A 9296-nucleotide genomic window follows, 5' to 3' on the forward strand; every position below is an offset into this window, starting at 1 on the left:
GTAAGATTGATTGGATGAAGACAGCAGGAAAGCAGAGGTTCAGAGGAACAAACGCATCTCTATACGCTTGTCTGAAAGTCTCACCAATGATTTACATAAGTATTTCTATCTTTATTTTCTATTTATTTATTATTTATTTTCGAACACTCCATAACTATTTGATATCCGCCTGACTGAGATTTACAAGGTGACCATAGCTTGCTTCATACCAACAATCTCCGTGGGATCGACCCTTACTCACGTAAGGTTTTATTACTTGGACGACCCAGTGCACTTGCTGGTTAGTTGTGCGAAGTTGTGAAGTTATGTTTGGACCATGGTATTGTGCACCCGTTTTTGGAGCCATTGCCAGGGAGAGAACGAACAACAATCTTACAACCTCAGAGTAACAATTTCGCATACCAAGTTTTTGGCGCCGTTGCCGGGGATTGTTCGAGTTTGGACAACTGACGGTTCATCTTGTTGCTCAGATTAGGTAATTTTCTTTTTGTTCTATTTTCAAAAATTTTTCAAAAATCTTTCAAAAATTTCTCATCTGTTTTCGAAAATTATTCTAAATTTTTAACAATAAATTCTAGTATTTCATGAAGCATGTTGAAGCCTGGCTGGCTGTAAAGCTAGGTCTAATTCTTTTGGATAGGGGCTTCCAACCATCAGCATAGAGGCAAGTAAATTTGATAACTAATGAGCAGTATATCTGAGTTACATACTAAAGCTTGACTGGCTGTTAAGCCATGTCCAATCCTTTGATTGGAGCTTTAGACTAAAGAGCACAAGATTCCTGGAATTTATATAAAAAAATTTTGGAATCCTTATTTTTCTTTTTCACACTAATTTTCGAAAAATCCAAAAAAATTAATAAAATCATAAAATCAAAAATATTTTGTGTTTCTTGTTTGAGTCTTGAGTCAATTTTTAAGTTTGGTATCAATTGCATTTTTTCTAAAATTTTTTATGCATTTTTCGAAAATTCATGCATTCATAGTGTTCTTCATGATCTTAAGTTGTTCTTGGCCAGTCTTCTTGTTTGATCTTCATATTTTCTTGTTTTGTGTCTTTTCTTGTTTTTCATGTGCATTTTTGCATTCATAGTGTCTATACATGAAAAATTTCTAAGTTTGGTGTCTTGCATGTTTTCTTTTCTTGAAAATTTTTCAAAAATAAGTTCTTGATGTTCATCTTGACATTCAAAGTGTTCTTGGTGTTCATCTTGACATTCATGGTGTTCTTGCATACATTACATGTTTAGATCCAAAATTTTCATGCATTGAGTCTTTTTCATGTTTTTCTCTTTCATCATTAAAAATAAAAAAAAATAAAAAAAATATCTTTCCTTTTTTCACTCATAAATTCGAAAATTTGAGTTGACTTTTTCAAAACTTTTTAAAATTTAGTTGTTTCTTATGAGTCAAATCAAATTTTCAATTTAAAAATCTTATCTTTTTCAAAATATTTTTCAAAAATCATATCTTTTTCATTTTTCTTATTTATTTTCGAAAATTTTAAAAATATTTTTCAAAAATATTTTTCTTAATCTTATCTCATAATTTTCAAAAATATCATCAAAAATTAATGTTTTGATTCAAAAATTTCAAGTTTGTTACTTGCTTGTTAAGAAAGATTCAAACTTTAAGTTCTAGAATCATATCTTGTGATTACTTGTGAATCAAGTCATTAATTGTGATTTTAAAAATCAAATCTTTTCAAAAATATCTTTTTATCTTATCTTTTTCAAATATCTTTTCTAACTTCTTATCTTCTTATCTTCTAAAATTTGATTTTCAAAATTTGTTTCAACTAACTAATTAACTTTTTGTTTGATTCTTATCTCTTTCAAAACTACCTAACTAACTATCCCTCTCTAATTTTCGAAAATACTTCCCTCTTTTTTAAAAATTCTTTTTAATTAATTAATTGTTTCAATTTTTAATTTTAATTTTAACTTTTTCCTAATTTTCGAAAATCACTAACCCCTTTTCAAAATTTTATTTTCAAAAAACCTCTTTCTCTCTCATCTCCTTCTATTTATTTATTCATCTACTAACACTTCATCTCACCCAAATTCGAACCCCCTCTTCCATCTGTGTTCGAATTTTCTCTTCTTTCCTTCTTTACATTACATTCTTTTCTTATTCTACTCACACAGAGGAACCTCTATACTTGGGTAAAAAGGATCCCTATTATTATTATTTTTCTGTTCCCTCTTTTTCATATGAGCAGGAGCAAGGACAAGAACATTCTTGTTGAAGCAGATCCTGAACCTGAAAGAACTCTGAAGAGGAAACTAAGAGAAGCTAAAATACAACAATCCAGAGATAACCTTACAGAAATTTTTGAACAGGAAGAGGAGATGGCAGCCGAAAATAATAATAATGCAAGGAGGATGCTTGGTGACTTTACTGCACCTAATTCCAATTTACATGGAAGAAGCATCTCCATCCCTACCATTGGAGCAAACAATTTTGAGCTGAAACCTCAATTAGTTTCTCTAATGCAACAAAACTGCAAGTTTCATGGACTTCCATCTGAAGATCCTTTTCAGTTCTTAACTGAATTCTTGCAGATCTGTGATACTGTTAAGACTAATGGGGTAGATCCTGAAGTCTATAGGCTCATGCTTTTCCCGTTTGCTGTAAGAGACAGAGCTAGAATGTGGTTGGACTCTCAACCCAAAGATAGCCTGAACTCTTGGGATAAGCTGGTCATGGCTTTCTTAGCCAAGTTCTTTCCTCCTCAAAAGCTGAGTAAGCTTAGAGTGGATGTTCAAACCTTCAGACAGAAGGAAGGTGAATCCCTCTATGAATCTTGGGAGAGATACAAGTAACAGACCAAAAAGTGTCCTTCTGACATGCTTTCAGAATGGACCATCCTGGATATATTCTATGATGGCTTGTCTGAATTAGCTAAGATATCATTGGATACTTCTGCAGGTGGATCCATTCACCTAAAGAAAATGCCTGCAGAAGCTCAAGAACTCATTGACATGGTTGCTAATAACCAGTTCATGTACACTTCTGAGAGGAATCCTGTGAGTAATGGGACGCCTCAGAAGAAGGGAGTTCTTGAAATTGATACTCTGAATGTCATATTGGCCCAGAATAAAATATTGACTCAGCAAGTCAATATGATTTCTCAGAGTCTGAATGGAATGCAAGCTGCATCCAACAGTACTCAAGAGGCATCTTCTGAAGAAGAAGCTTATGATCCTGAGAATCCTGCAATTGCAGAGGTGAATTATATGGGTGAACCCTATGGAAACACCTATAATCCCTCATGGAGAAATCACCTAAATCTCTCATGGAAGGATCAACAAAAGCCTCAACAAGGCTTTAATAATGGTGGAAGAAATATGTTTAACAATAGTAAACCTTTTCCATCATCCACTCAGCAACAGACAGAGAACTCTGAACAAAACACCTCTAATTTAGCAAACTTAGTCTCTGATCTATCTAAGGCCACTGTGAGTTTCATGAATGAAACAAAGTCCTCCATTAGAAATTTGGAAGCACAAGTGGGCCAGCTGAGTAAAAGGATCACTGAAATCCCTCCTAGTACTCTCCCAAGCAATACAGAAGAAAATCCAAAAGGAGAGTGCAAGGCCATTGAATTGACCATCATGGCCGAACCCACAAGAAAGGAGAAGGACGTGAATCCCAAGGAGGAAGACCCCCTAGGACGTCCAGTGATCAATAAGGAGTTTCTATTTGAGGAACCAAAGGAATCTGAGACTCATCTAGAGACCATAGAGATTCCATTGAACCTCCTTATGCCATTCATGAGCTCTGAAGAGTAATCTTCTTCTGAAGAGAATGAAGATGTTACTGAAGAGCAAGTTGCCAAGTTCCTTGGTGCAATCATGAAGCTGAATGCCAATTTATTTGGTAATGAAACTTGGGGAGATGAACCTCCCCTGTTCACCAATGAACTAAATGCATTGGATCAACTAAGATTGCCTCAGAAGAAACAGGATCCTGGAAAGTTCCTGATACCTTGTACCATAGGCACCATGACCTTTGAAAAGGCTCTATGTGACCTGGGGTCAGGAATAAACCTCATGCCACTCTCTGTAATGGAGAAATTGGAAATCTTTGAGGTACAAGCTGCTAAAATCTCATTAGAGATGGCAGACAATTCCAGAAAATAGGCTTATGGACAAGTAGAGGACATATTAGTAAAGGTTGAAGGCCTTTACATCCCTGCTGATTTCATAATCCTAGATACTGGGAAGGATGAGGATGAATCCATCATCCTTGGAAGACCCTTCCTAGCCACAGCAAGAGCTGTGATTGATGTTAACAGAGGTGAACTAGTCCTTCAATTGAATGAGGACTCCCTTGAGTTTAAAACTCAAGGACATTCTTCTGTAAACATGGAAAAGAGGCACAGTAAGCTTCTCTCAAAACAGAGTCAACCAGAGCCCCACAGTCAAACTCTAAGTTTGGTGTTGGAAAGTCTCAACAATGCTCTGAACATCTGTGAGGCTCCATGAGAGCTCACTGTCAAGCTATTGACATTAAAGAAGCGCTTGTTGGGAGGCAACCCAATTTTTATTTATCTAATTTTATTTTTATTTTATTTTTATTTCATGTTTTATTAGGTTCATGATCATGTGGAGTCACAAAATAAATATAAAAATTGAAAACAGAATAAAAAATAGCAGAAGAAAAATCACAACCTGGAGGAGGATCTTATTGGCGTTTAAACGCTAGTAAGGAGCATCTGGCTGGCGTTCAACGCCAGAACAGAGCATGGATCTGGCGTTGAATGCCAGAAACAAGCAGCATCCTGGCGTTCAGACGCCAGAAATGCACAGTGAAGAAGAGCTGGCGCTGAACGCCAGAAACAAGCATCTGGCTGGCGTTCAACACCAGAAATATGTTGCATCTGGGCGCTGAACGCCCAGAACAAGCATCAAATCGGCGTTTAAACGCCAGAATTGCATGCAAAGGTATTTTACATGCCTAATGGGTGCAAGGATGCAAATCATTGACACCTCAAGATCTGTAGACCCTACAGGATCAACTCAGCATTTGTGGACCCCACAGGATCCCCACCTACCACCACTCACTCTCTTCCCTCTTCTCAATGTTCATCCTCTCTTCCCAATAAACACTCTTTCCCAAAACTCTTCACCAATCACCTCAATCTCTCTTCCCTATCACCACGTCACCACTCACATCCATCCACTCTTCCCCATAAACCTACCTCATAAACTCCACCTACCCTCAAAATTCAAAATCAATTTCCCACCCAAACCCACCCTATATGGCCGAAACTAAACCCCCTCCCCTCCCTATATAAAGCCCTTCATTCTTACTCATTTTCACACAACACAACCCTCTCTTCCCCTTCTTGGCCGAATACACCTCTCCATCCTCTCCTCCATATTTTCTTCTTCTTCTTCATCTATTCTTTCTTCTCTTGCTCGAGGGCGAGCAATATTCTAAGTTTGGTGTGGTAAAAGCATAAGCTTTTTGTTTTTTCATTACCATTGATGGCACCCAAGACCGGAGAATCCTCTAGAAAAGGAAAAGGGAAGACAAAAGCTTCCACCTCCGAGTCATGGGAGATGGAAAGATTCATCTCCAAAGCTCAACAAGACCACTTCTATGATGTTGTGGCCAAGAAGAAGGTGATCCCTGAGGTCCCTTTCAAGCTCAAGAGAAATGAGTATCCGGAGATCCGACATGAAATCCAAAGAAGAGGTTGGGAAGTTCTAACAAACCCCATCCAACAAGTCGGCATCCTAATCGTTCAAGAGTTCTATGCCAATGCATGGATCACTAAGAACCATGATCAAAGTAAGAACCCGAACCCAAAGAATTATTTCACCGTGGTTCGGGGGAAATACTTAGATTTTAGTCCGGAAAATGTGAGGTTGGCGTTTGACTTGCCTATGATGCAAGGAGATGCACGCCCCTACATTAGAAGGGTCAACTTTAATCAAAAGTTGGACCAAGTCCTCATGGACATATGTGTGGAAGGAGCTCAATGGAAGATTGACTCAAAAGGCAAACCGATTCAACTTAGAAGACTGGACCTTAAGCCTGTGGCTAGAGGATGGTTGGAGTTCATCCAACGCTCCATTATCCCCACTAGCAACCGATCTGAAGTTACTGTGGATTGGGCCATCATGATCCATAGCATCATGATTGGAGAGGAAGTAGAAGTTCATGAAGTCATCTCCCTTGAACTCTACAAAATAGCCGAAAAGTCCTCTCCCTTGGCAAGGCTGGCTTTTCCTCATCTTATTTGCCATCTATGTTACTCAGCTGGAGCTTTCATAGAAGGAGACATTCCCATTGAGGAAGAGAAGCCCATCACTAAGAAAAGGATGGAGCAAACAAGAGAGCCCACTCATGGAGCTCAAAAAACACATGAGGAAGCTCATCATCAAGAAATCCTTGAGATACCTCAAGGGATGCACTTTCCTCCACAGAATTTTTGGGAGCAAATCAACACCTCCCTAGGAGAATTAAGTTCCAACATGGGACAACTAAGGGTGGAACATCAAGAGCACTCCATCATACTCCATGAAATCAGAGAAGATCAAAAAGCAATGAGGGAGGAGCAATAAAGACAAGGAAGAGACATAGAAGAGCTCAAGGACATCATTGGTTCCTCAAGGAGAAAACGCCACCATCACTAAGGTGGACTCATTCCTTGTTCTTAAACTCTCTATTTTTCGTTTTCTTATGTTAAGTGCTTATCCATGTTTGTGTCTTATTACATGATCATTAGTATTTAGTAACTTTGTCTTAAAGTTATGAATGTCCTATGAATCCATCACCTCTCTTAATTGAAAACTATTTTAATTCAAAATAACAAGAAGTACATGAGTTTCGAATTTATCCTTGAAATTAGTTTAATTATATTGATGTGGTGACAATGCTTCTTGTTTTCTGAATGAATGCCTGAACAGTGCATATGTCTTTTGAAGTTGTTGTTCATGAATGTTAAATATGTTGGCTCTTGAAAGAATGATGACAAGGAGACATGTTATTTGATAATCTGAAAAATCATAAAAATGATTCTTGAAGCAAGAAAAAGCAGTGAATACAAAAGCTTGCAGAAAAAAAATGGCGAAAAAAAATAGAAAAAGAAAAAGCAAGCAGAAAAAGCCAAAAGCTCTTAAAACCAAAAGGCAAGAGCAAAAAAAGCCAATAACCCTTAAAACCAAAAGGCAAGGGTAAATAAAAAGGATCCCAAGGCTTTGAGCATCAGTGGATAGGAGGGCCTAGAGGAATAAAATCCTGGCCTAAGCGGCTAAACCAAGCTGTCCCTAACCATGTGCTTGTGGCGTGAAGGTGTCAAGTGAAAACTTGAGACTGAGCGGTTAAAGTCAAGGTCCAAAGCAAAAAAAAAAAAGAGTGTGCTTAAGAACCCTGGACACCTCTAATTGGGGACTTTAGCAAAGCTGAGTCACAATCTGAAAAGGTTCACCCAGTTATGTGTCTGTGGCATTTATGTATCCGGTGGTAATACTGGAAAACAAAGTGCTTAGGGCCATGGCCAAGACTCATAAAGTAGCTGTGTTCAAGAATCAACATACTGAACTAGGAAAATCAATAACACTATCTAAACTCAGAGTTCCTATAGATGCCAATCATTCTGAACCTCAATGGATAAAGTGAGATGCCAAAACTATTCAAGAGGCAAAAAGCTACAAGTCCCGCTCATCTGATTGGAGCTATGTTTCATTGATAGTTTGGAATTTATAGTATATTCTCTTCTTTTTATCCTATTTGATTTTCAGTTGCTTGGGGACAAGCAACAATTTAAGTTTGGTGTTGTGATGAGCGGATAATTTATATGCTTTTTGGCATTGTTTTTAGTATGTTTTTAGTAGAATCCAGTTACTTTTAGGGATGTTTTTATTAGTTTTTATGTTAAATTCACATTTCTGGACTTTACTATGAGTTTGTGTGTTTTTTTGTGATTTCAGGTATTTTCTGGCTGAAATTGAGGGACTTGAGCAAAAATCAGATTCAGAGGTAGAAGAAGGACTGCTGATGCTGTTGGATTCTGACCTCCCTACACTCAAAGTGGATTTTCTGGAGTTACAGAACTCAAAATGGCGCGCTTCCAATTGCGTTGGAAAGTAAACATCCAGGGCTTTCCAGAAATATATAATACTCTATACTTTGCCCGAGTTTAGATGAGGCAAAAGGGCGTTGAACACCAGTTCTACGCTGCAGTCTGGAGTTAAACGCCAGAAACACGTCACAAACCAGAGTTGAACGCCAGAAACACGTTACAAACTGGCGTTCAACTCCAGAAGAAGCCTCTACACGTGTAACATTCAAGCTCAGCCCAAGCACACACCAAGTGGGCCCCGGAAGTGGATTTATGCATCAATTACTTACTTCTGTAAACCCTAGTAACTAGTTTAGTATAATTAGGACTTTTTACTATTGTATTTTCATCTTCGGATCATCTTATGATTTTTTAGTTCATCTTTAGATCATATTGATCACGTTTGGGGGCTTGCCATTCGGCCATGCCTGAACCTTCATCACTTATGTATTATCAACGGTAGAGTTTCTGCACTCCATAGATTAAGGTGTGGAGCTCTGCTGTTCCTCATGAATTAATGCAAAGTACTACTGTTTTTCTATTCAATTCAACTTATTCTGCTTCTAAGATATTCATTCGCACTTCAACATGAATGTGATGAACGTGACAATCATCATCATTCCCTATGAATGCGTGCCTGACAACCACTTCCGTTCTACCTTAGATTGAATGAGTATCTCTTGGATCTCTTAATCAGAATCTTCGTGGTATAAGCTAGATTGATGGCAGCATTCATGAGAATCCGGAAAGTCTAAACCTTGTCTGTGGTATTCCGAGTAGGATTCAGGGATTGAATGACTGTGACGAACTTCAAACTCGTGAGTGCTGGGCGTAGTGACAGACGCAAAAGGATAGTAAATCCTATTCCAGTATGATCGAGAACCTCCAGATGATTAGCCATGCAGTGACAGCGCATCGGACCATTTTCACAGAGAGGATGGGATGTAGCCATTGACAACGGTGATGCCTCCAGATGATTAGCCATGCAGTGACAGTACATCGGACCATTTTCACAGAGAGGAAGAGATGTTGCCATTGACAACGGTGATGCCCTTACATAAAGCTAGCCATGGAAAGGAGTAGGATTGATTGGATGAAGACAGCAGGAAAGCAGAGGTTCAGAGGAACAAACACATCTCTATACGCTTGTCTGAAAGTCTCACCAATGATTTACATAAGTATTTCTATCTTTATTTTCTATTTATTTATTATTTATTTTC

General features: G+C 38.0%; 1 non-coding gene across 1 annotated transcript; it reads right to left on the minus strand.

The window, feature by feature from the left end:
• Nucleotides 1-2746: 2746 nt before the first annotated feature.
• LOC112774046 (small nucleolar RNA R71) lies at nt 2747-2854 on the minus strand. The gene has a single exon (XR_003188559.1). It is a non-coding gene; the product is annotated as a small nucleolar RNA R71 (small nucleolar RNA).
• Between the last annotated feature and the right edge of the window lie 6442 nt (nt 2855-9296).

The sequence above is a fragment of the Arachis hypogaea genome, chromosome 18 (genome assembly GCF_003086295.3).
Source record: "Arachis hypogaea cultivar Tifrunner chromosome 18, arahy.Tifrunner.gnm2.J5K5, whole genome shotgun sequence".
NCBI classification, from domain to species: Eukaryota; Viridiplantae; Streptophyta; class Magnoliopsida; order Fabales; family Fabaceae; genus Arachis; species Arachis hypogaea.